The sequence below is a fragment of the Manis pentadactyla genome, chromosome 8, assembly GCF_030020395.1.
Source record: "Manis pentadactyla isolate mManPen7 chromosome 8, mManPen7.hap1, whole genome shotgun sequence".
Taxonomy (NCBI): Eukaryota; Metazoa; Chordata; class Mammalia; order Pholidota; family Manidae; genus Manis; species Manis pentadactyla.
Window position 1 is genome coordinate 114,590,567 of NC_080026.1, and position 25,247 is coordinate 114,615,813.

Sequence of the window (25,247 nt, forward strand, 5' to 3'; positions counted from 1 at the left end):
TGGTTTATACACATGGCAAGTTATGTAGAATGATTTTTTCTGTAATTTTAAGAAATTACAAATATAATACAGAAATACACTCTCGTTATTTTAAAAAATTCAAACACAGAAAGCAGCATAAAAGGCAAAGACCCTCCCATCCCATCCCTGCCCTTACCACTTTCCTTTCCTTTCCCAAATCTAATTCCTTTCCCAGGAGGATCCACTATTTGAAGTTTGATGTGGATCTCTCTAGACGTTTTTCTAGGCATTTATTTACATGTATATGTGCATATACATAGTCTTGTTTTCTTCTATAAAAATGGGCTCACACCATCTGTAAGACTGTGTAATTCACTTAAATATTTCTAGGTCAGTACACATAGGTCTATCTCATTCATTTTTAACTGCTCTCTGGAATCCCACAGGATGAATATAATTTAACCATTCCCTGTCTGATGTACAGTAAGGTTTATAACTTGTCACCATCACAATAATGTTGCTCTAATAAACACCCTTATATGTATACATATATATATATGTGTGTATATATATAAGCATTTATAGAGTTCATAAAAATACAGGGAAAATCCTTACATCACAATGGTAACCAAGTTCTACATACAGTATAATTTCAACTATACAAAAATGTATTTTGTAAAAAAGGACAGAAAACAAACAAAAAGTCTAAAATAACAACAGTAGTTATTTCTGAGTAGTGGGATTATAGATGTTTTTCTGTTAGTTACTAAATTTTTCTGTATTTTCCAAATCCTCTGTAGTGAACAAGTATTACATTATAATGGAAGAAGAGTAAAATTAATTTCTAAATAATAATCATTCTTATTCTGTTACTTACATGATGGTAGATGGTAGAGCTGAAGGTTATTGAAAGAAATAGAGTATTCGTTTATTTAGAAAGCAGCTGTCAGAATTGAACAACAAATGAAGGTACCAAACTAGCAACAGCATTTAGACCACTCAACTAGCCGACATGAATAAAGAATAATCAGCTCCCTAATGTGAAAGAATGGTGGTTTCAACTAAATATAGCATGTAGGTAGACAGTTAACGTACCTAGCAAATCCAAAAGAACTGGCAACATATGTCCAAAAACTTGTATACAAATGTTCACACCAGCATTATTGGTAATAGTCAAAAAGTGGGAACCCATGTGTCCATCCACCAATGAATGCATAAACAAAATTGGTATATCTATTCAATGGAATACTATTCAGCCATGAAAAGGAATAAAAGATGACCCTTGAAAACACTACGCTAAGTAAAAGAAGCTCATGAAAGGCTAGCATTTTTGATTCCATAACATTGTATGATTCCACTTACAAGAACAGGTAAATCCATAGACACAAAAGAAAGTAAATTAGTGGTTGCCCATGGCTGCAGGATTGGGAAGAAATGGGAGTGACTGTTAAGGGTTTCTTTCTAGGATGATGCAATGTTCTGAAATAAGATAGTGATGGTTACACAATTCTATGAACATATTTAAAACCAGTGAATTGGACCCTTTAAAAGGGTAAATTTTATAGTATCTGAATTATATCCCAATAAAGCTGGTATAGAAAATAGTTAGTAACAATGAATTTAGTTGATAAAAATGTAGTTGATAAAAAATTAATTTATCGTACATATACACAATGGAATATTATTCAGCCATAAGAAGAAAACAAATCCTACCGTTTGCAACAACATGGATGGAGCTACAGGGTATTATGCTCAGTGAAATAAGCCAGGCGGAGAAAGACAAGTACCAAATGATTTCACGCATATGTGGAGTATAAGAACAAAGGAAAAACTGAAGGAGCAAAACAGCAGCAGACTCACAGAACCCAAGAATGGACTATCAGTTACCAAAGGGAACGGGAATGGGGAGGATGGGTGGGAAGGGAGGGATAAGGAGTGGAGGGGGAGAAAGGGGGCATTACGATTAGCATGCATAATGTGGGGGAGGCACGGGGAGGGCTGTACAGCACGGAGAGGACAGGTAGTGATTCTACAACATCTTACTACGCTGATGGACAGTGACTGCAGTGGGGTATGTGGGGGGAACTTGGTGATGGGGGGAGTCTAGTAAACATAATGTTCCTCATGTAATTGTAGATTCATGATACCAAAATAAAATTTTGAGAAAGACCCCAGAGGACTCCCTTACCCCTTCCACCATGTAAGGAAGAAGGTACAGGCTGTGAACTGGGAAGAGGACTCTCGCCAGAACGTGACCATGCCTACACCCTGATCTTGGACTTCCAGGCCTCTAGAACTGAGAAATAAATTTTTGTTATATATAAAAATAAAAATAAAATTAATTTAGCTTGTAAATAGTCTGCTGTACTACTGAAAATTATTTTCTGTGAACAATTAGCCAGATATAAACTTTTTTTCATTCATGTCCTGATGACATCAAAGTAGAAACAATTAAACAATATATAAGTAATTTTTTTATTGAAAGTAATAAAACTTGTGAAAGAAAAATAGCAAAACTTAACCAAGACAGTATAATCTAATTGGGCAAAAATGTATTCTTTTTGGGGAGGAGAAAGGACAGATTAAAAATTAAGATTATAGGGAAAATTTTGAATCATGAAGATATTTAACTACAGAACCTGCTGGGTGATAATATGAACCATTTATGCAAATTTGATTTCTTGCAAACTGCTACACATAAGGGGCATGTAATCAAATTTGGTGATGTGAGAAACTTTGCATGGAAATGAAAAGTCAAGTGCCACAGGTGAATTTAGTGAATGCCAAGAATTATAAAGGGTCCTGTGGCCTCTGGAAGCTGAAGGCCTTGGTTACTGAAGGCACACATTCTCACTCCCTCAGTGTTTTTCCAGAGTTATCTTCCCAACTCTGAGTTTAAAGACATCACATTGGTAGGTTAGCACCAGCCTTCAGTGGGAGTCTTTGCACCATGAAATCAGTGAATGCTACATATCAGGGCTTTTTCCCCCCTTTTACTCAGTCTGTTGTTAAACATTTATCACCACACCATTGGTTATATTCCTGATATCTCTGGTTAAACAGCAGTCACAAAGGTTAAACACTGAGTCTCAATTCTTGTTCTTATGACTGATGGATGCATTTTGTGGCCCTGTTCAGTGGTTTTGCCTCCCCCACTTAGCCGTGACTTCAACAAAAACAGATATTCCCGCTTGCTGTTGCCAAGCTGCATGTGTGAAGAAGGGCGTGGTCTGTAAAGAATCAAGCTCTTAGGCAGTAGGACCTTCCTGAAGGTCTGGAAGAGCCCCCAGGTTTCCTTCCTCAGTGTATTTCCACATGAATAGCCAATCAGCACCTCACACTGGACAAAATGGATCCTCCCTCCACCTCTCTGAAAAGCATCACATTTCCTGAGCAGAAACTTGGAAACCATCCTCAACAATGCTAACCTCTTGGCAGACCTTGCTCATTTCACTCCCTGTTAATCTTTCCAATCAAATCCCCTCTCCAATTCACTTTGATGTGGTCCCCCAAATCCCCCACCATCCCCCATATTGCCCCCTCTCATCCAACCTTTATACAGTAGGTTGCTGGGCTGAACATTTGAAAAAGCAAGAGGGAGCACGCCATTCCCTGCTTAATAATTCCTTGTTACTCTCCATCAAGTTTGGTACAAAGTGCAAATTTCCTTGGCACAGTGGAAAAGGCCCTTTAGCACCAGACTCTGGTCCACCTCTACATTTCCCTGTTACCAATAACTCCCTGGTCACTAACCTCTCTCTGCTTATTGTTTGCTGGACACACCAGTCTTTCTGCTCTGTGCCTCAGCTTCATCCTGGAGAAGTCAACAGAGGCCTTAGTCCACACCCAGCAAACCGCCAGGTCTCTCTCTTAGCTATGTCTGCAGCATAGTACTTCGTACACCATAGTTTTAAATGGGTGTAACAGTCTGTCTCTCCCTACTTGGGGCGTTGAGCTCTGTGAATGTCTTTGCATTCTGCAGTCCTAGGACCAGAGTCAAGCTTTTTGTATTCCTAGAGCTTGGCTTACTTTTTGTATCCCTAGGTATGTAGTACCTAGCTCAGGACCTGCAGAGAGAGAGGCTACTCCCATCTGTAAAGTAGGCACAGTACCATTTACCTGAGCTGGTTATTGGGAAGATTAAATGAGATGGTGGATGCAAACACGTGCAGCATACTGCATGGCACAAAAAGATGGGTTCTCTTTCCCTGGAAGAGCCCCAACAAAAGAACCATCACATTATACATTTATGCAGCAATCTGCAATTTACAGAGTTCATCCATCATTCAAATGTAGAGAAGGAGAGCGACAGATCAAAATATGTTTTCAATTTTCTTTGAATTCAGAGGGTTCTGTTTCAATTCAAAACTCCTTTCCCTGGCCCAGCATTTATCTGTAAGAAGGTTAACCAGGCATGATGGAATCAGTTCGGCTAATCTTTAAAATAAAGACCTTAAAAATGCTCTATGTATAAGAGCTTTCAAATTTCCTTCCCCAGATGCTACCTTATTAGATGTCATGTTAAACAAGATGTTAAAAGCAGGGCTGTTCTGGGTGAAGCAGGATCCTACCCACCAGACCTCCCCTTGCTGGGCCATTCCTTTGTAGAGCCTAGAGGCTCAGAAAATACACCTTTCAAAACACTCCTTCACTCTATAAATGTGGAAAACCAAGCAGAGAGAGGTCTAGAAGCTTGCCCAAGGTTCTGGAATCCAGTAAAGCCGGCCGAGGATCTCATACTCTTTCCACGACATCATACTGCCTCCAAAGTCAAGACCACAGTCTGTGGTCTCAGGACCAAGGGTTGACTACACATGACTGTTTATTGTCTATAAATGTTGCAACTCTACAAATCCAAGGTAGCTGGAAGTATAAATAATTCAATCTGTTTCCACTTGACAAAGGTCAAATGGAAGAGTATTAGTATCAGCTTTCCCTTAAGGAGAAAAGAACAGCATTGTCTGGCTGCCCACAGAGTAACAACCCAACCATAAAAGGAATATATCAGTTTCTGGAACAAAGATGAAGGAAGTCAAAGACCCACCTTCCAGATTATTCTAGAGGTAAGAGTTAACTAGCCCAATTATTGCAAGGTTAATGAAGGATCTGCTAGCAGAGATTGCTCCATGCTCACCCATAGCTACTTTCCCCTTCTTTCTTAATTATAGTACCCTGATTTTATTTAGGGTGTCCCAAGAAGAAAGAGTAATTTCCCCAGGCTCTTCTGCAGATAGTTATGACCATACAATTAAGTCCTGGCCAATGATATTTAAGTAGTCATTGAGTAGGACTTCTGGCAAAACCCTCTAAAGGGGCATGGCCTTTGGCCATTTTCTTCTTTTCTGTTCTCCTTTCTGCAACCTGAAACTTAGATGTGATGGCTGCAGCTCCAACAGCTGTCTTCTCACTGTGAGGATGAATAGCCTTGCACTAAAGATGACAGAGCAGAAAGAAAATTACTCAGTTCCTGGTGACTTCATGAAGAAGCCATCAAAATTGCCCTGAACTGTCCTACCTCTACCTTTTTTATGTGAGAGAATAAACCCTTATAAGATAAATTTACAGTAGTTAGGTCTCTTTTCCTAGCAGCCAAACCTTGGCCCCATTGGCAGAAGCTAAGGAAGCCATACAGACATACTTAGCAGATCTCTGTATGTGGTTAACAGATGTGGTGACTCCAGGAAAGGAAGAAATTCACCACATATCCTTCCCAACTCCTTGCCAGATTTTCAAGAATAATTCCAGAGCCAGTTAGCAGAGAGTAAACATTCCCAAGTTAAAATTAGATGATTAGTAGCCAAACTTATCAAAGTTTGGCAGAAAGAATAAGTGCGTGAAAGCAGTGGGTGTCTGGGGGAGCAGATTGTGGACGCTGCATCACTTCTTCCACTATATCTGACCAGGAGAGGGGCCTCTTTTTGTACCTCTTTAAGAGAGCTGAATTCCTGACACAGGGCTGGCTTCAGATCAGCACACTGTCTCCCACATCTCAATGGTACCAGCCATTGCTTGGTCAAATGTGGGGCCTAAACAAAGGACAGAGGCTCTCAGTGGAGAAGTCTGAGGGAACTCCACATTCCTGCTCCACCTAAAAATGCAACCTAAACTGTGTCACCCTAATTAACAGGCTGACACCCATACCCAGGCTCCTCAGCTGTCTCTGAGGGGCATCCCGGTGGTGCCAGGAATCCCCTTACCACAACACCATGATAAAACAAGGTCCTTTAAAAGGGGTTCTCCAGTTTTCTTACTTCATCAGCTACTTCTGTGCTCTACAATCTTAGGCGGGGCAATTAATCTCTCTACGCCTCAGTGTCCCCATCTGAAAAATGGATACGATCATAGCACTCACCCTAAAGGGCAGTAGTGAGGCTCACATGAGTTACATTTATAAAGTAGTGACGATACTGTTTGGCACAACGTAAGTCCTCAATACATGTCAGCTATTAATATCACTGAGTTATTTTTACTTCTTTTCAAAGAAAACTACTTTTAAATTTCTCCATCATTTTTTTCCCATTATCAACAGGTGTCACCTTGTCTTTCTTCTCCACATTTTCCAAGAGCTGACACTCTTGCTCTGCGTAAAGGACAACCCCCTTCTGTGCATTACCTTCTTCACACCCCATTATTTTTTTTACCTGAAACCTTAGATAGGTCCCTTAGATATATACAGGCACTACCAGTTTTCAGCCCGTCCAGTGTTCCTATCTCAAGCCACACAGTCATAACTACACCATAACCATACCTCTTGAGACTGCTAGTTGAAATGGAAGAGTGTCTATCAGTTAAGCCAGGTGATAGACCTACTATGATTCTATGCCACTTATCCTCCTAAGGCGCACATAGTAAAACAAAACAATTTCACCAATCGTTTAGCTTTAAAAATGGACTGAAATTTGGGAAAGACATCCAAATAGAGTGTAAGTTGTTTTAAACATTGGATATACCTGATAGAATAGCTCCAATAACATCTTCCGGCAAGCTCGCTTATAAGGCTCATGGGGCTACTGCTTCCTCCCGGGTAAGTGCCATCCAGGTACTCACAAGCGACGACTGATTCATAGATCAGGTGACATTGGCTGTTCTCCAGGCCAGGAATTTGGCCAAAAGGGTGCTTTGTGTAGTACCATTCAGGCTTGTTTCTCACGTTAATGTTGATAACTTCATGTCTTAGAAAGCAGAGGGAAAATAAGGCAGAACAAAAACGAGAGACTTACCCAGGCAGAAGCAATCGATTTATAAAATTTAAATTTGCAGTAAGTTTTTTAACATCTAGGTCTTTTACAAAGAAAAATGCACAGCCATATCATTCATTGTCTTCCTTCCTACAGTTGTGTGTGTTAAATGTTGCCTGTGCCTTGTCTCCTGTGCTCCTTGTGATTCCTGTTTCTGGGAGGTTGAATCTCCTGCCCCAAATCACCACTAGGAAGTAGCAGAGCCAAGAATGGGAGCCCAGTAGGTCTGACTCAGAGCTCACATGCTTTTAGAACTCAAAAGTACAACTCTGCCTTTAACAGGTCACCACAGCATATGGTTAAGTGTTAGCAGTTATGGGCATGAATGCTGGCATCAAACCGCCTGGGGTCTGGACAGTCTAGCTTGTGATCTTGGCTGAATTCCTTAACCTCCCTGTGCTCAGTGCCCTTAACTGTAAAATGGGGGTAATAGTTATATCCACCTCTTGGCATGTTGCAAAGATCAAATAAGTGAATACTTATAAAGTGCTTAGGACAGTGCCTAGTATATAAGTGTGCAATAACTGTTTAATTCTTCTTCTTAATTATTGTTAGAGGTTCAAGCCTACAAAGTTTATTGAGGTGCTCAGATATGTTTAAAATAGGTTAAAGGAAATAAGTGTGTATACCCTTTGCTCAGGTAATTGTCTTAAATTCTAAAGTGGTTCTCAACCAAGAGTGATCTTGTCCCATTCCCCAGGGACACATAGCAATGTCTGGAGATATAATGTTTTTGGTTGTGATAACTGGAGGAAGAGGGGATTCAACTACCTCCTAAGGGTAGACACCAGGGATACCGCTAAATATCCAGTAACACTCAGAAAACCTCCCCACACCCCCAACACATAATAAAGAATTGTCTGGCCCAAATGCCAATAGTGAAAGCATTGAGAAACTCTACCCTAAAGAAATATTTACATTAATTCCTAAGCAGCCAATTTGTCATTCTGGGTAAAACATCAAGCGATTGTTACTTCAAATAGAGAACATTAGGGTCAACTAGAATTGAGCCAGAGGGAAGAATCAGGGCATACATGCTATACACATCACACAACAGAATTACATAATTTTATGTAAAATGTCTCTGTATTTCTCTGACATGAATCTGAAACTCTGAAGTTATCTCCTGATGATGGACTCGCCGAGACAAGAGCCGAAAGTCTGGAGTAACACGTTCTCAACCCACTGGCTTTGAGGCCAGTGGCATTACACAGTCCCCATTCCAGGGAAGTTGCTCTACCTTCCAAATCCAGAACTCCCTGCAGGAGCTGGTCTTGCAAAATTCCTTATGGAAGGATAGATACCCATTTCTATGTCAGAACCTTCAAGGCACCTCTTGATAGTGAGGTAGGGCAGAGACATGGAACAAGCATCATGATTAATTTTCCTGCCTATAATGAAAATGCTCAGATATAAGTAGCACAGTAAGAACAGCAGGGACTCCATCTTAAGGCCAAGATTCCATTTCATTTTAAAAACCAGGGAGGTAGGAGGTAAGATTCCTAACATATTTTATGGTAATTGGCCAATAACCTACCCTGTCTTATGGCAGGGCAAGCAGTCCTAAATGATATGTTCCCACTGCTTGAGGGGAACCACTATCTTGGAGAACATGATCGAGAAATTCCTTGTGTTAAATTAAGCTGACAGAATATCTAGAGGACAGACTGGATGGTGACATGATGTCTCTCACCAGAGACAGACATCATGAGGCAACATGTAACGCCTAACCACACCCCTGCTCCAGCCCTTTGCCCCATTTTTGAAAACCTTAAAAGACAGAATCCAAAGCCTTAGCCGCACCTCCTCTCCGAGGTTGGCCATAATCCCCTTTCTTCAAGTGTGTACTTTGCCCTAAATAAAGACTTCTTGCTGCTCAACTTGCTGCATTTTGTTTCTGTGGTCTTCCAGTGGTAAATGTCTTTCTTGTATCACTACTTCATTCAATTTTCTAGACTTAAGCACTAGTCTTCTCTCTCTGTCCTACTTCAGACAAGTAGGGAAGGGCTGCTGAGATCTCTGATTTGGGCTTGCAAGTTCCCATCACCTGGGTGATCAGGACGGGACTGCAGCTGTACAATCACGCTCTTTAGCAGCCTGCCCCCAGATCTCCTTTCTTTGCCTTTGGGAAGTTCTCAGAAGATAATCTGACTCCATCCAGTGCTCTGCGGTTCCCCCATATCCTGGGGTGGTAGGAGCTTAGTTAACACGCGGTGCAGATTCAAGCAGACCCTGGTTTCAGGAGTGGGCAAGGGATCTGCCCTATGAGGAGCAGGAATGCAATGAGCTTCCCTTCCCTCCCTCTGCTCTTCCTTGCGCTCTGCTGCCAGCACAGCTGCTATCATTTGCTGCTAAGTCTCACTTTAGTAATTCCTTCCTTACCGACACTCCTCTGGCCTGCTCGAGAAGTCTTTCTTAGTCAGAGAAAAGACCTCTCCCGGACCTGGGTTGAGGTTTCACCTAGTGCACAGGAAGCGACCTCCCCAGACGCAGCTACCTGACAATAGCAGTCCCTTTTATTTCATTGTTTGGAACTATTTGTTCATTAAAAAAATATTTTTAAGCACTTACTATGTGCCAGGCCCTCCTCTAGACCAAGAGCAAAGGAGACGAAAGTCCTTAACCTCGAAACCTTACCAGTGGGGGTGGGGTGGTGGTGAGGTGTGGGTGAGTGTAGGGGTGGGGTTGGGTGTGAGGAAAGTCACCAGCAAATAAGAAAATGCTGGAGCTGGAAAGCGAAATGAAGAGAACAGAGCTGATCTAAAGGTGCCTGAGATGTGGGCGGGGGTACCCGCTATGGAGAAGTCAGAGAAAGCCAGGGCCTCAGCTGTGTCCTTCTTTCACAAGCTTTAAGGGAGGGATGGGGTGGGGAACCCGAACCCACTCACCAGCACCATCATTCAGTTTATGCTGAGTTGTCCTAAAAGTTTAAGGCACAGACACAACTCTAAGAAAAAGCTCTCTATCTCAGGAAGGCCGCTAAAGAACACTTTGCTAACCATTTATTGGCTTTGCCTCAGAAGAAAGCAACAGAGAGCCCTCTGGAATCTGAGCAGGGTGCCCCTAATTTTAAACCGCCCCTGTGGGGCACTTCGCCCCCTGCTTCTCACCAGATGCCTTTGGCCCCGAGGACAAGGCGCGTCCTGAGCACACAGGAGCAGAACAGCGTGCTGTAGCTGTGGATCAGGCCCTGTGGCACCGGCCCTGGGGGTATGCGTCCTGCGGGGGAGGGGAGAGGGAGGGATGTAGCCCGGTGGTTGGATAAGCTCACCCACCTCCCAGGACCCCAAGCCGGCTGCGCGTGCTTCGCTTCCCGAGGCCCAGAGATGTCACTTTCGTTTCGCAGGTGGCTTTTGGGCAGAGGAACCCATCAAGTTCCTCCCCGCTGTGCTGGTAAGGGAGCCAAGGTCGGTCTACTCCCTCCAGAGAAAGCATCCCCCAGCCTGGCAGTGCCCCCCACCCGCAGGCCGCTGCCCGCAGGACTCACCTTTCCCCAGGGTCCTGCTCTTATCCTCAGCCACGCCTCCTGCCCCAAATTCAATTACTGAGCCACTGAGCTCTGGGGGGCAGAGGGGATGTGATCTGAGCCAAGAGCTAGGGTACCTTAACCAAGAGAGGCATCACCCCAGATTATTCGAAAGCCTAAAGAGTAGGAAGAGTGGGCAAGAAAACCCCTTCTTTAGTAGAGCATTCGGGGGGGGGTGGTCACGTCCACATCAATAATCCGTTAAGAATGGGCACTTAAAGTCCAGCACATATTTCAAGGGGGTTTAATGAGAATTGACCACGTAATGCTAATATGTTCTTTCCCATTCTAAGCCCTCCTTCCTGTATTTCTACGACACTTACACACGTCTGTAAAATGAGAAAGGTTTTGTTTGTTTTTGCTTTTCTTAATAAGGCCACACTTCTACATGATACAGCAGTTAAGAAAAACTTGTCCGTGTTGACCTCTTGCCCTGTCCTGACAGTGACTGCCTCACTTGCCTCACCCTAGTTCTGGCTCTGAAAAATTGGTGATGAAACAAGATACTTAGATGCAAAGACAAATTTGTAAGCTCTCTCCAACCCTCAGCATAAATTGCAGAGAAAAACCTTTCAGTTTCTAAGGTCAAATTGCCAACGGCCTAGCAATACAGGAGCTGCTTGGATAGCATTTCCACCTCCGTGAGATAAAGGAGATAGCTGGCCTTTGCTCTGACCCTGATCAGCTGAGGTCCTAAAATTTAGCAGGTGGAAAGATAATTTCAATTTTTTCAGCATTGAGGTGAAAGAGGAACTGCTTGTAAATAAATGGATTTTGTAGGATTTGACAGGTAAAGAAGGAAAGAAAAGTATATGTCTCACTCAAACTGACTGATTTCCATGGATTACCTTATTTGATTCCCAAACTACTAAGTTAGACAACTAGTATGATTACTGGTTTACAAAATAGAAAGCAACCTTAGAAAAATGAAATTATTTGCCCAGTGAACAGCTACTAGGGATAAACAACGTAAAAAGTCTACAGCCTGACTAGAATAAACTGCTAAAGCTGATAACAATCTGGAGAGGACAGGATGTAAGTCCCAAAACAGATGTATAACACATAATGGCTGGTCAACAGAAGTTAGCTGAATCTAAATATCTTCATAAAAATGCCCACTCAGAGAAACTTTACCTCCAGTATTCTCAGGATAGTTTGGACTTGGGCTACTGAGCCACCTCAACAAGTTCACACAAGTGGGTGTATAAAACAAAGCTAATTTATTAATTTGCAAGAAGACTTTTAGAACATCATGCAGACTAGAAGAGATATGTTCCCTGCGTCCTGGGCAAGCCACATGGGAACCAAAGATGAGAAGGCAGCTTATGCTTGGCAAAGGTGGCACAGGAGCAGGGCAGGAGGAGTCAGGGAATGAGGTCCAATAATAGCGGGGTCTTTGTTCATTTCTGTGGTCCTCTAACCCGTGGACAGGTACCGGCCAGGTAGACCAGTATTCCAGTCAGTCTAGCCTGTACATCCCTTTGGCCAGTGCCTCAGGGGCAGGGTTTACTTGGTAGCATTTCTCCTTTTCCTCTTTCATAATTTTGTGATTTTTATTTTATTTACTAATTTTGTTTAGTGTTTTATAAGCATTATCTCCCAGTTACACAGACTTGCATTTGCCAAAATTGAGTAACTCCTATACAGTTTCAGGATTGGTGGGCCAGGCCACAGGGGTTAATGCTTATGCAAATCTAGAAGATGGTTAGGTGGCCCGGATGGGTCAGCGGGAAGCCAAGCACAGAGCAAGGAAACGTGGTCCCTATCTGAGCAAAGGCTTGGGAAAGTGGAAGGGCCGGGCTGACCACTTACTGCAGCCCGAGCGTGCGCATGCAGTGAAGCTGTCCGAAGGTCGTGCTTGCTTTGGCTGCCTCAGGTCAGCTGGCCAGCCCAAATGGCCTCTTTGGGCTTTAAGGGCTCCCCTCATGGGTCATCTCTAGTAAGCCAGTCTCCAGGAGCCCCAGAACCAAGGAGGTGTGACTCGCATGGGCTTTGAAGTACGGCAGACTCGGGCTGCGTCCTGACTCCCTGCTCAGTAGTTGGATGTTCTCTGTATTTGGGCAAATGTTCTATTCCAAGCCTCAGTTTCCTCATTGGTAAAATGGGAATAACCCTTTGTAGGACATGCATAGGTAGCGCTGAGCACCGTGCCCGGCACAGACCCATAATCCAGGTAGCAGTAGCGTCTCAAGACAACAGTGGTCAATGAAGGATCTATATTGTCTACTGAATTGGGCCCCCAACGTCCCCATCAGTGCCACTGCTCCCTCCTCTAAAGCTTGGGGAAAGGGCAAGGCACTGGGGACCCAGACTGCCCCAGATGGTGAGAAGGAAGGAGTTATCGGTTCTCTTGCGCTTGGTTTGTTCAGAGTGGAGGACAAAGCTGCTTGTCCTGACTTTTTGGCCAACTCTTGGAAAGGGAAAGTCAGGTTTGATGCATGTCCTGCACAGGCAGCCAGAGGGGACAGAGAGGAGGGAAGGTTTTCTAGAAGAGGAAGGAGGGTCATTTTGGAGCGCCCAAGAGGTCTGTAAGAACCTCATGAGCAGTTTTGGGGTCTGTGAATATTTCCTGTAGAATGTGCATCCCCCCTCCATCTGTGTGGCCTACTCTGTGACATCAGTGGAATGCAAGCACCTCACAAGGGACATCACTGTTGCCAAGGCAACCCCTTCACCTCAACGTAGACAGAGAGGAACAAGAAGCACCCTTCACCTCAAGGTAGACAGGGAGGAACCAGAACCACCCTTCACCTCAAGGTAGACAGGGAGGAACAAGAAGAACCCTTCACCTCAAGGTAGACAGGGAGGAACAAGAAGCACCCCAACTGTAAGACGCCTATTGAAGGGAAGGTGCACAGGAGGAGTACCACAGGTGTGTCTGGCAGAGAGTGGGCAAGGGAAAGAGGGCAGATGGAGGGTCTTCAGGCCTTGGGGTCAGCCGCAGGGAATACAGTACAGTGCAGTGCAGACAGCTGCAGTCTTGTTTAGTTCTCTGAGCTGTGACCTGGAACAAAGCACAGCTTCTTCCAGGGCCTCTGGCAGCTTCCATGGCTCTGAGCCTCCTTTCTACAGCCTGAATGTGACGGGAGTAGGCGAAGAGCAGTCTGGAGCCGTGATGGGGAGATCAGAAAAGGGGCTTTCCCTTTTTCAACCTCACCCTCGAAGGAAAGTGAGAAAAGGATACTCATGTCCTTACTGGATGGGTGGGGAGGTTCAGGGGGTCAAAGAGAGCCTTCATTCTGTAATGAAGCAAGTATTTATTGTGCACCTATGATGTGCAAGGTGCTGTGCTAGCGATCTGGTGGCCTCGTGGAGTTTTGAATGCACACCAAGAGAAGGAATGCCTGGAATCCACTGCCCCAAGAGTAGGCGCCAACTGGAAATGGAAGCAGGGTCTCACACCAGCTCTAGCAGGCTCCTAGACATCTAGGTGGGTTAAATTAAACCTGCAGGTTCCCTTCCTCCCAGGTAGCTCATGCAGTAATTCGGAGGTGTTTGTGATATACTCGAGGTCTGGGGAGTGGTGGTAGAGAGGACAACCAAGGGTGTCAACTGTGTCCTGGAAAATAGAAAACTTACCTGGCAGCAGAAAGCAAGGAAAGAAAGATCAAGTCTGGCTTTGAAAGCTGATAGGAGACTGAGACCCAGCATCTAATGTCTTTCCTACTTAATCACTGGGCGGTGTGGGGTGGCAAATCCAGTTCGTGGCCTGCCATGAGGGTGATGAGTAAGTGCCTTCTGGTATGATGTGCGTGGTGGGATTGGGGAGACCACAGCTATGCCGGGCCCCTCACCTAAGCAGAGAATGTCCCCAGGAGTGGAACAAGGTGGAGAGGGTCCAGACAGCTTCCCATCCCCCAGTCCCTACGTGTACCCTCTTCCCTTCCCCATCCAGGTCCTGTTCACCCACAAATATCCTTCCAAAGCTCATTCAGGAAACCTTTCCCAAAACTCCATTTCACAGCTCCATTATGTATGATCACTTACTTTCCACCCTTTATATCTCAGCATTTAATTGGCTAGAACAGAGTAGAGCATATTAATACTACAGTCTATAGTCGGTATTTTAAACAAACTAAGCTTCGCAGCTACTAAGATGTATCGATGTCCCCTGGGCAGGGCCAGCTGGTGCCCAGTAGATTTCCCATTAAGGGTGGTGTTTACCTGGGTCATGTCTACTGTCCCAGGGTCTGGCTTTTAGCTGTGCACACTCAGAGAAACTTTACCTCCAGTATTTTCAGGATAGTTTGGACTTGGGCTACTGAGCCACCTCAACAAGTTCCCAGAAGTGGGTGTACAAAACAATGCTAGTTTATTAATTTGCAAGGAGACTTTGTGAACATCATACAGACGAGAAGAGATATGTTCCCTGTGTCCTGGGCAAGCCACATGGGAACCAAAGATGAGAAGGCAGCTTATGCTTGGCAAAGGTGGCACTGGAGCAGGGCAGGAGGAGTCAGGGAATGAGGTCCAATAGCGGGGTCTTTGTTCATTTCTGTGGTCCTCTAACCCGTGGACAGGTACCGGCCAGGTAGACCAGTATTCCAGTCAGTCTGGCTTGTACATCTCTTTGGCCAGTGCCTCAGGGGCAGGGTTTACTTGGTAGCATTTCTCCTTTTCCTCTTTCATAATTTTGTGATTTTTATTTTATTTACTAATTTTGTTTAGTGTTTTATAAGCATTATCTCCCAGTTACACAGACTTGCATTTGCCAAAATTGAGTAACTCCTATACAGTTTCAGGATTGGTGGGCCAGGCCACAGGGGTTAATGCTTATGCAAATCTAGAAGATGGTTAGGTGGCCCGGATGGGTCAGCGGGAAGCCAAGCACAGAGCAAGGAAACGTGGTCCCTATCTGAGCAAAGGCTTGGGAAAGTGGAAGGGCCGGGGCTGACCACTTACTGCAGCCCCAGCATGCGAATGCAGTGAAGCCATCCTAAGGTCATGCTTGCTTTGGCTGCCTCAGGCCAGCTGGCCAGCCCAAATGGCCTCTTTGGGCTTTAAGGGCTCCCCTCATGGGTCATCTCTAGTAAGCCAGTCTCCAGGAGCCTCAGAACCAAGGAGGTGTCACTCGCATGGGCTTTGAAGTACGGCAGACTTGGGCTGCGTCCTGACTCCCTGCTCAGTAGTTGGATGTTCTCTGTATTTGGGCAAATGTTCTATTCCAAGCCTCAGTTTCCTCATTGGTAAAATGGGAATAACCCTTTGTAGGACATGCATAGGTAGCGCTGAGCACCGTGCCCGGCACAGACCCATAATCCAGGTAGCAGTAGCGTCTCAAGACAACAGTGGTCAATGAAGGATCTATATTGTCTACTGAATTGGGCCCCCAACGTCCCCATCAGTGCCACTGCTCCCTCCTCTAAAGCTTGGGGAAAGGGCAAGGCACTGGGGACCCAGACTGCCCCAGATGGTGAGAAGGAAGGAGTTATCGGTTCTCTTGCGCTTGGTTTGTTCAGAGTGGAGGACAAAGCTGCTTGTCCTGACTTTTTGGCCAACTCTTGGAAAGGGAAAGTCAGGTTTGATGCATGTCCTGCACAGGCAGCCAGAGGGGACAGAGAGGAGGGAAGGTTTTCTAGAAGAGGAAGGAGGGTCATTTTGGAGCGCCCAAGAGGTCTGTAAGAACCTCATGAGCAGTTTTGGGGTCTGTGAATATTTCCTGTAGAATGTGCATCCCCCCTCCATCTGTGTGGCCTACTCTGTGACATCAGTGGAATGCAAGCACCTCACAAGGGACATCACTGTTGCCAAGGCAACCCCTTCACCTCAACGTAGACAGAGAGGAACAAGAAGCACCCTTCACCTCAAGGTAGACAGGGAGGAACCAGAACCACCCTTCACCTCAAGGTAGACAGGGAGGAACAAGAAGAACCCTTCACCTCAAGGTAGACAGGGAGGAACAAGAAGCACCCCAACTGTAAGACGCCTATTGAAGGGAAGGTGCACAGGAGGAGTACCACAGGTGTGTCTGGCAGAGAGTGGGCAAGGGAAAGAGGGCAGATGGAGGGTCTTCAGGCCTTGGGGTCGGCCGCAGGGAATACAGTACAGTGCAGTGCAGACAGCTGCAGTCTTGTTTAGTTCTCTGAGCTGTGACCTGGAACAAAGCACAGCTTCTTCCAGGGCCTCTGGCAGCTTCCATGGCTCTGAGCCTCCTTTCTACAGCCTGAATGTGACGGGAGTAGGCGAAGAGCAGTCTGGAGCCGTGATGGGGAGATCAGAAAAGGGGCTTTCCCTTTTTCAACCTCACCCTCGAAGGAAAGTGAGAAAAGGATACTCATGTCCTTACTGGATGGGTGGGGAGGTTCAGGGGGTCAAAGAGAGCCTTCATTCTGTAATGAAGCAAGTATTTATTGTGCACCTATGATGTGCAAGGTGCTGTGCTAGCGATCTGGTGGCCTCGTGGAGTTTTGAATGCACACCAAGAGAAGGAATGCCTGGAATCCACTGCCCCAAGAGTAGGCGCCAACTGGAAATGGAAGCAGGGTCTCACACCAGCTCTAGCAGGCTCCTAGACATCTAGGTGGGTTAAATTAAACCTGCAGGTTCCCTTCCTCCCAGGTAGCTCATGCAGTAATTCGGAGGTGTTTGTGATATACTCGAGGTCTGGGGAGTGGTGGTAGAGAGGACAACCAAGGGTGTCAACTGTGTCCTGGAAAATAGAAAACTTACCTGGCAGCAGAAAGCAAGGAAAGAAAGATCAAGTCTGGCTTTGAAAGCTGATAGGAGACTGAGACCCAGCATCTAATGTCTTTCCTACTTAATCACTGGGCGGTGTGGGGTGGCAAATCCAGTTCGTGGCCTGCCATGAGGGTGATGAGTAAGTGCCTTCTGGTATGATGTGCGTGGTGGGATTGGGGAGACCACAGCTATGCCGGGCCCCTCACCTAAGCAGAGAATGTCCCCAGGAGTGGAACAAGGTGGAGAGGGTCCAGACAGCTTCCCATCCCCCAGTCCCTACGTGTACCCTCTTCCCTTCCCCATCCAGGTCCTGTTCACCCACAAATGTCCTTCCCAAGCTCATTCAGGAAACCTTTCCCAAAACTCCATTTCACAGCTCCATTATGTATGATCACTTACTTTCCACCCTTTATATCTCAGCATTTAATTGGCTAGAACAGAGTAGAGCATATTAATACTACAGTCTATAGTCGGTATTTTAAACAAACTAAGCTTCGCAGCTACTAAGATGTATCGATGTCCCCTGGGCAGGGCCAGCTGGTGCCCAGTAGATTTCCCATTAAGGGTGGTGTTTACCTGGGTCATGTCTACTGTCCCAGGGTCTGGCTTTTAGCTGTGCACACTCAGAGAAACTTTACCTCCAGTATTTTCAGGATAGTTTGGACTTGGGCTACTGAGCCACCTCAACAAGTTCCCAGAAGTGGGTGTACAAAACAATGCTAGTTTATTAATTTGCAAGGAGACTTTGTGAACATCATACAGACGAGAAGAGATATGTTCCCTGTGTCCTGGGCAAGCCACATGGGAACCAAAGATGAGAAGGCAGCTTATGCTTGGCAAAGGTGGCACTGGAGCAGGGCAGGAGGAGTCAGGGAATGAGGTCCAATAGCGGGGTCTTTGTTCATTTCTGTGGTCCTCTAACCCGTGGACAGGTACCGGCCAGGTAGACCAGTATTCCAGTCAGTCTGGCTTTGTACATCTCTTTGGCCAGTGCCTCAGGGGCAGGGTTTACTTGGTAGCATTTCTCCTTTTCCTCTTTCATAATTTTGTGATTTTTATTTTATTTACTAATTTTGTTTAGTGTTTTATAAGCATTATCTCCCAGTTACACAGACTTGCATTTGCCAAAATTGAGTAACTCCTATACAGTTTCAGGATTGGTGGGCCAGGCCACAGGGGTTAATGCTTATGCAAATCTAGAAGATGGTTAGGTGGCCCGGATGGGTCAGCGGGAAGCCAAGCACAGAGCAAGGAAACGTGGTCCCTATCTGAGCAAAGGCTTGGGAAAGTGGAAGGGCCGGGGCTGACCACTTACTGCAGCCCCAGCATGCGAATGCAGTGAAGCCATCCTAAGGTCATGCTTGCTTTGGCTGCCTCAGGCCAGCTGGCCAGCCCAAATGGCCTCTTTGGGCTTTAAGGGCTCCCCTCATGGGTCATCTCTAGTAAGCCAGTCTCCAGGAGCCTCAGAACCAAGGAGGTGTCACTCGCATGGGCTTTGAAGTACGGCAGACTTGGGCTGCGTCCTGACTCCCTGCTCAGTAGTTGGATGTTCTCTGTATTTGGGCAAATGTTCTATTCCAAGCCTCAGTTTCCTCATTGGTAAAATGGGAATAACCCTTTGTAGGACATGCATAGGTAGCGCTGAGCACCGTGCCCGGCACAGACCCATAATCCAGGTAGCAGTAGCGTCTCAAGACAACAGTGGTCAATGAAGGATCTATATTGTCTACTGAATTGGGCCCCCAACGTCCCCATCAGTGCCACTGCTCCCTCCTCTAAAGCTTGGGGAAAGGGCAAGGCACTGGGGACCCAGACTGCCCCAGATGGTGAGAAGGAAGGAGTTATCGGTTCTCTTGCGCTTGGTTTGTTCAGAGTGGAGGACAAAGCTGCTTGTCCTGACTTTTTGGCCAACTCTTGGAAAGGGAAAGTCAGGTTTGATGCATGTCCTGCACAGGCAGCCAGAGGGGACAGAGAGGAGGGAAGGTTTTCTAGAAGAGGAAGGAGGGTCATTTTGGAGCGCCCAAGAGGTCTGTAAGAACCTCATGAGCAGTTTTGGGGTCTGTGAATATTTCCTGTAGAATGTGCATCCCCCCTCCATCTGTGTGGCCTACTCTGTGACATCAGTGGAATGCAAGCACCTCACAAGGGACATCACTGTTGCCAAGGCAACCCCTTCACCTCAACGTAGACAGAGAGGAACAAGAAGCACCCTTCACCTCAAGGTAGACAGGGAGGAACCAGAACCACCCTTCACCTCAAGGTAGACAGGGAGGAACAAGAAGAACCCTTCACCTCAAGGTAGACAGGGAGGAACAAGAAGCACCCCAACTGTAAGACGCCTATTGAAGGGAAGGTGCACAGGAGGAGTACCACAGGTGTGTCTGGCAGAGAGTGGGCAAGGGAAAGAGGGCAGATGGAGGGTCTTCAGGCCTTGGGGTCAGCCGCAGGGAATACAGTACAGTGCAGTGCAGACAGCTGCAGTCTTGTTTAGTTCTCTGAGCTGTGACCTGGAACAAAGCACAGCTTCTTCCAGGGCCTCTGGCAGCTTCCATGGCTCTGAGCCTCCTTTCTACAGCCTGAATGTGACGGGAGTAGGCGAAGAGCAGTCTGGAGCCGTGATGGGGAGATCAGAAAAGGGGCTTTCCCTTTTTCAACCTCACCCTCGAAGGAAAGTGAGAAAAGGATACTCATGTCCTTACTGGATGGGTGGGGAGGTTCAGGGGGTCAAAGAGAGCCTTCATTCTGTAATGAAGCAAGTATTTATTGTGCACCTATGATGTGCAAGGTGCTGTGCTAGCGATCTGGTGGCCTCGTGGAGTTTTGAATGCACACCAAGAGAAGGAATGCCTGGAATCCACTGCCCCAAGAGTAGGCGCCAACTGGAAATGGAAGCAGGGTCTCACACCAGCTCTAGCAGGCTCCTAGACATCTAGGTGGGTTAAATTAAACCTGCAGGTTCCCTTCCTCCCAGGTAGCTCATGCAGTAATTCGGAGGTGTTTGTGATATACTCGAGGTCTGGGGAGTGGTGGTAGAGAGGACAACCAAGGGTGTCAACTGTGTCCTGGAAAATAGAAAACTTACCTGGCAGCAGAAAGCAAGGAAAGAAAGATCAAGTCTGGCTTTGAAAGCTGATAGGAGACTGAAACCCAGCATCTAATGTCTTTCCTACTTAATCACTGGGCGGTGTGGGGTGGCAAATCCAGTTCGTGGCCTGCCATGAGGGTGATGAGTAAGTGCCTTCTGGTATGATGTGCGTGGTGGGATTGGGGAGACCACAGCTATGCCGGGCCCCTCACCTAAGCAGAGAATGTCCCCAGGAGTGGAACAAGGTGGAGAGGGTCCAGACAGCTTCCCATCCCCCAGTCCCTACGTGTACCCTCTTCCCTTCCCCATCCAGGTCCTGTTCACCCACAAATGTCCTTCCCAAGCTCATTCAGGAAACCTTTCCCAAAACTCCATTTCACAGCTCCATTATGTATGATCACTTACTTTCCACCCTTTATATCTCAGCATTTAATTGGCTAGAACAGAGTAGAGCATATTAATACTACAGTCTATAGTCGGTATTTTAAACAAACTAAGCTTCGCAGCTACTAAGATGTATCGATGTCCCCTGGGCAGGGCCAGCTGGTGCCCAGTAGATTTCCCATTAAGGGTGGTGTTTACCTGGGTCATGTCTACTGTCCCAGGGTCTGGCTTTTAGCTGTGCACACTCAGAGAAACTTTACCTCCAGTATTTTCAGGATAGTTTGGACTTGGGCTACTGAGCCACCTCAACAAGTTCCCAGAAGTGGGTGTACAAAACAATGCTAGTTTATTAATTTGCAAGGAGACTTTGTGAACATCATACAGACGAGAAGAGATATGTTCCCTGTGTCCTGGGCAAGCCACATGGGAACCAAAGATGAGAAGGCAGCTTATGCTTGGCAAAGGTGGCACTGGAGCAGGGCAGGAGGAGTCAGGGAATGAGGTCCAATAGCGGGGTCTTTGTTCATTTCTGTGGTCCTCTAACCCGTGGACAGGTACCGGCCAGGTAGACCAGTATTCCAGTCAGTCTGGCTTTGTACATCTCTTTGGCCAGTGCCTCAGGGGCAGGGTTTACTTGGTAGCATTTCTCCTTTTCCTCTTTCATAATTTTGTGATTTTTATTTTATTTACTAATTTTGTTTAGTGTTTTATAAGCATTATCTCCCAGTTACACAGACTTGCATTTGCCAAAATTGAGTAACTCCTATACAGTTTCAGGATTGGTGGGCCAGGCCACAGGGGTTAATGCTTATGCAAATCTAGAAGATGGTTAGGTGGCCCGGATGGGTCAGCGGGAAGCCAAGCACAGAGCAAGGAAACGTGGTCCCTATCTGAGCAAAGGCTTGGGAAAGTGGAAGGGCCGGGGCTGACCACTTACTGCAGCCCCAGCATGCGAATGCAGTGAAGCCATCCTAAGGTCATGCTTGCTTTGGCTGCCTCAGGCCAGCTGGCCAGCCCAAATGGCCTCTTTGGGCTTTAAGGGCTCCCCTCATGGGTCATCTCTAGTAAGCCAGTCTCCAGGAGCCTCAGAACCAAGGAGGTGTCACTCGCATGGGCTTTGAAGTACGGCAGACTTGGGCTGCGTCCTGACTCCCTGCTCAGTAGTTGGATGTTCTCTGTATTTGGGCAAATGTTCTATTCCAAGCCTCAGTTTCCTCATTGGTAAAATGGGAATAACCCTTTGTAGGACATGCATAGGTAGCGCTGAGCACCGTGCCCGGCACAGACCCATAATCCAGGTAGCAGTAGCGTCTCAAGACAACAGTGGTCAATGAAGGATCTATATTGTCTACTGAATTGGGCCCCCAACGTCCCCATCAGTGCCACTGCTCCCTCCTCTAAAGCTTGGGGAAAGGGCAAGGCACTGGGGACCCAGACTGCCCCAGATGGTGAGAAGGAAGGAGTTATCGGTTCTCTTGCGCTTGGTTTGTTCAGAGTGGAGGACAAAGCTGCTTGTCCTGACTTTTTGGCCAACTCTTGGAAAGGGAAAGTCAGGTTTGATGCATGTCCTGCACAGGCAGCCAGAGGGGACAGAGAGGAGGGAAGGTTTTCTAGAAGAGGAAGGAGGGTCATTTTGGAGCGCCCAAGAGGTCTGTAAGAACCTCATGAGCAGTTTTGGGGTCTGTGAATATTTCCTGTAGAATGTGCATCCCCCCTCCATCTGTGTGGCCTACTCTGTGACATCAGTGGAATGCAAGCACCTCACAAGGGACATCACTGTTGCCAAGGCAACCCCTTCACCTCAACGTAGACAGAGAGGAACAAGAAGCACCCTTCACCTCAAGGTAGACAGGGAGGAACCAGAACCACCCTTCACCTCAAGGTAGACAGGGAGGAACAAGAAGAACCCTTCACCTCAAGGTAGACAGGGAGGAACAAGAAGCACCCCAACTGTAAGACGCCTATTGAAGGGAAGGTGCACAGGAGGAGTACCACAGGTGTGTCTGGCAGAGAGTGGGCAAGGGAAAGAGGGCAGATGGAGGGTCTTCAGGCCTTGGGGTCAGCCGCAGGGAATACAGTACAGTGCAGTGCAGACAGCTGCAGTCTTGTTTAGTTCTCTGAGCTGTGACCTGGAACAAAGCACAGCTTCTTCCAGGGCCTCTGGCAGCTTCCATGGCTCTGAGCCTCCTTTCTACAGCCTGAATGTGACGGGAGTAGGCGAAGAGCAGTCTGGAGCCGTGATGGGGAGATCAGAAAAGGGGCTTTCCCTTTTTCAACCTCACCCTCGAAGGAAAGTGAGAAAAGGATACTCATGTCCTTACTGGATGGGTGGGGAGGTTCAGGGGGTCAAAGAGAGCCTTCATTCTGTAATGAAGCAAGTATTTATTGTGCACCTATGATGTGCAAGGTGCTGTGCTAGCGATCTGGTGGCCTCGTGGAGTTTTGAATGCACACCAAGAGAAGGAATGCCTGGAATCCACTGCCCCAAGAGTAGGCGCCAACTGGAAATGGAAGCAGGGTCTCACACCAGCTCTAGCAGGCTCCTAGATATCTAGGTGGGTTAAATAAAACCTGCAGGACACCCTTCCTCCCAGGTAGTTCATGCAGTAATTTGGAGGTGTTTGAGATATACTCGAGATCTGGGGAGTGGTTGTAGATAGGACAACCAAGGGTGTCAACTGTGTCCTACCAAAGACGAGAATCCCCCAGTCTGAGTGTCAGACGTGAGCGGACAATGATCAGCCGTCACTCCCGCCAGGTCCCCTTCTGCTGGACTCAGTCTGTGATATCAGGAGGTGGAGCTCAGATTCCCTTCTGTTTACTGGGTTTAGTAACAGCCAGTATCTGATAATATTCAGACTACTTTGAGACCCTCAGGTGGAAGTCTCTAGAAAAAACACAAAGCCCATAATTCTCAAATGTCTCATGTCCCGATCAGTAACACAGTGGGAGGAGGGCTCAGCTTTGAAGCTCTCCTGGGCTGCTCCTGCTTTCTTCCAGGTCATTTCCCTGCACCAGACACAGGACAGTCTCCTACCAGCCTGCCTCAAACCAAAGGGAAGGTGTCATCATTTTGGCCCTGCTTGATGGTGCAAAACCACATGCTCCTAACAAACTGTTCTCCTGGGAACCTGCTTCAGTAGGCTTCTTACTAGCAGTTAGGGGACCTGCCTGAAGTTCATGAAAAGGTCCTTTGCTGAGATTTGTTCCAGGGTCAGTGAGGAGGCAGGACTGCATGTGTGTGCTGGAAAGGGAGAGAGTGGGGATGCCTTGGCCCCACCACTGTGTGCCACCCCAAAATGCTCCCAGGGCATCCATACTATATCCTCCCTGATGCCTCACCCCAAAATGTACCAGCCAATATCAGAAGACCCCTCACTCCCTTTCTCTAATCCACTGCAGAGAAGGCTGCCCCGTCCTGTCAGCAAAAAAGCCATCTCAGATATCCCTGGTCATACTCCCAGAACCTCTGGGCAGAAGGAGCCTCAAGTTCAAACCTCATTTCCCTGCTTCATGCCCATATTTCTCCTAAATTGTCACCCACCTTTCCCTAAGCAATACCAGGGGAAGTCCATAGACACACGTCTGCTGTTTCACAGATGCCAGGTCACTGAGCACAGCATTATGGCAAGACCAAAGGCTTGAAAGTTGGACAGTCCTGGGTTCAAATCCTGGCTCTGTGATGCTGAGTATGTGGCCTCAACTGCTCTGTGACTCAGTTTCCTTATGTGTAAAATGAGGACAGTGCCTCTTTCCGAGGTTTACTTTGAGGATGATACATGTAAAGCATTTTGCACAATGCTTAAATCTCAATAAATGAGGTGCATTGTTTGCTATTTACTAAACCCTCCCATGGGGTGCTGGGGCCATGCGACTTGTCTGGTTTTCTCCAGAAAGAGAGAATTGCTCATCACTCTACGAATTGCTTCTCTGCTGCTTCTCTTAGTTTGCCCTGTAATCCCCCATTTATCTTCAGATTGTGTAAGACTCTCAAGCAAGAAGGTAGGTGTCAAGAAGAGAGGCGGCGGTGGAGGGGGTGGTGGTCAGATAAACTTCTGTCAGGGTTCATTCCCAGCTCATTTAGTTGGTAACATTGCTAGTAAGTCAGCCTGCAGAAAGATGAAGGCCCTCCAGACCCAAAGTGGCCAAGGGCTGTGTCTGGGAGGGCTTTTTGCTCACATTTCCCAAGGAACTCAGCCACTGTAAGCACTTTGTCTGACTTCCACATGCCTCCCAGGAAAAAAAAAAAAAACGCTTAGAAGTTACATAATCTAAGAATTCCATTCCATTTCCATTTCAAATTCCTGCTTCTGGGAGTAAAAGCAATGAGGGGAGGTTCTTTTCCCAGTCCTGACTCCATTCATTCATTCATTCA

At 46.6% G+C, this 25,247-nt stretch overlaps 1 pseudogene; it reads right to left on the minus strand.

Annotated features, from left to right (window-relative positions):
• Positions 1-5,238: 5,238 nt before the first annotated feature.
• Positions 5,239-18,445, minus strand: LOC130684480 (glutathione S-transferase omega-2-like; annotated as a pseudogene).
• Between the last annotated feature and the right edge of the window lie 6,802 nt (positions 18,446-25,247).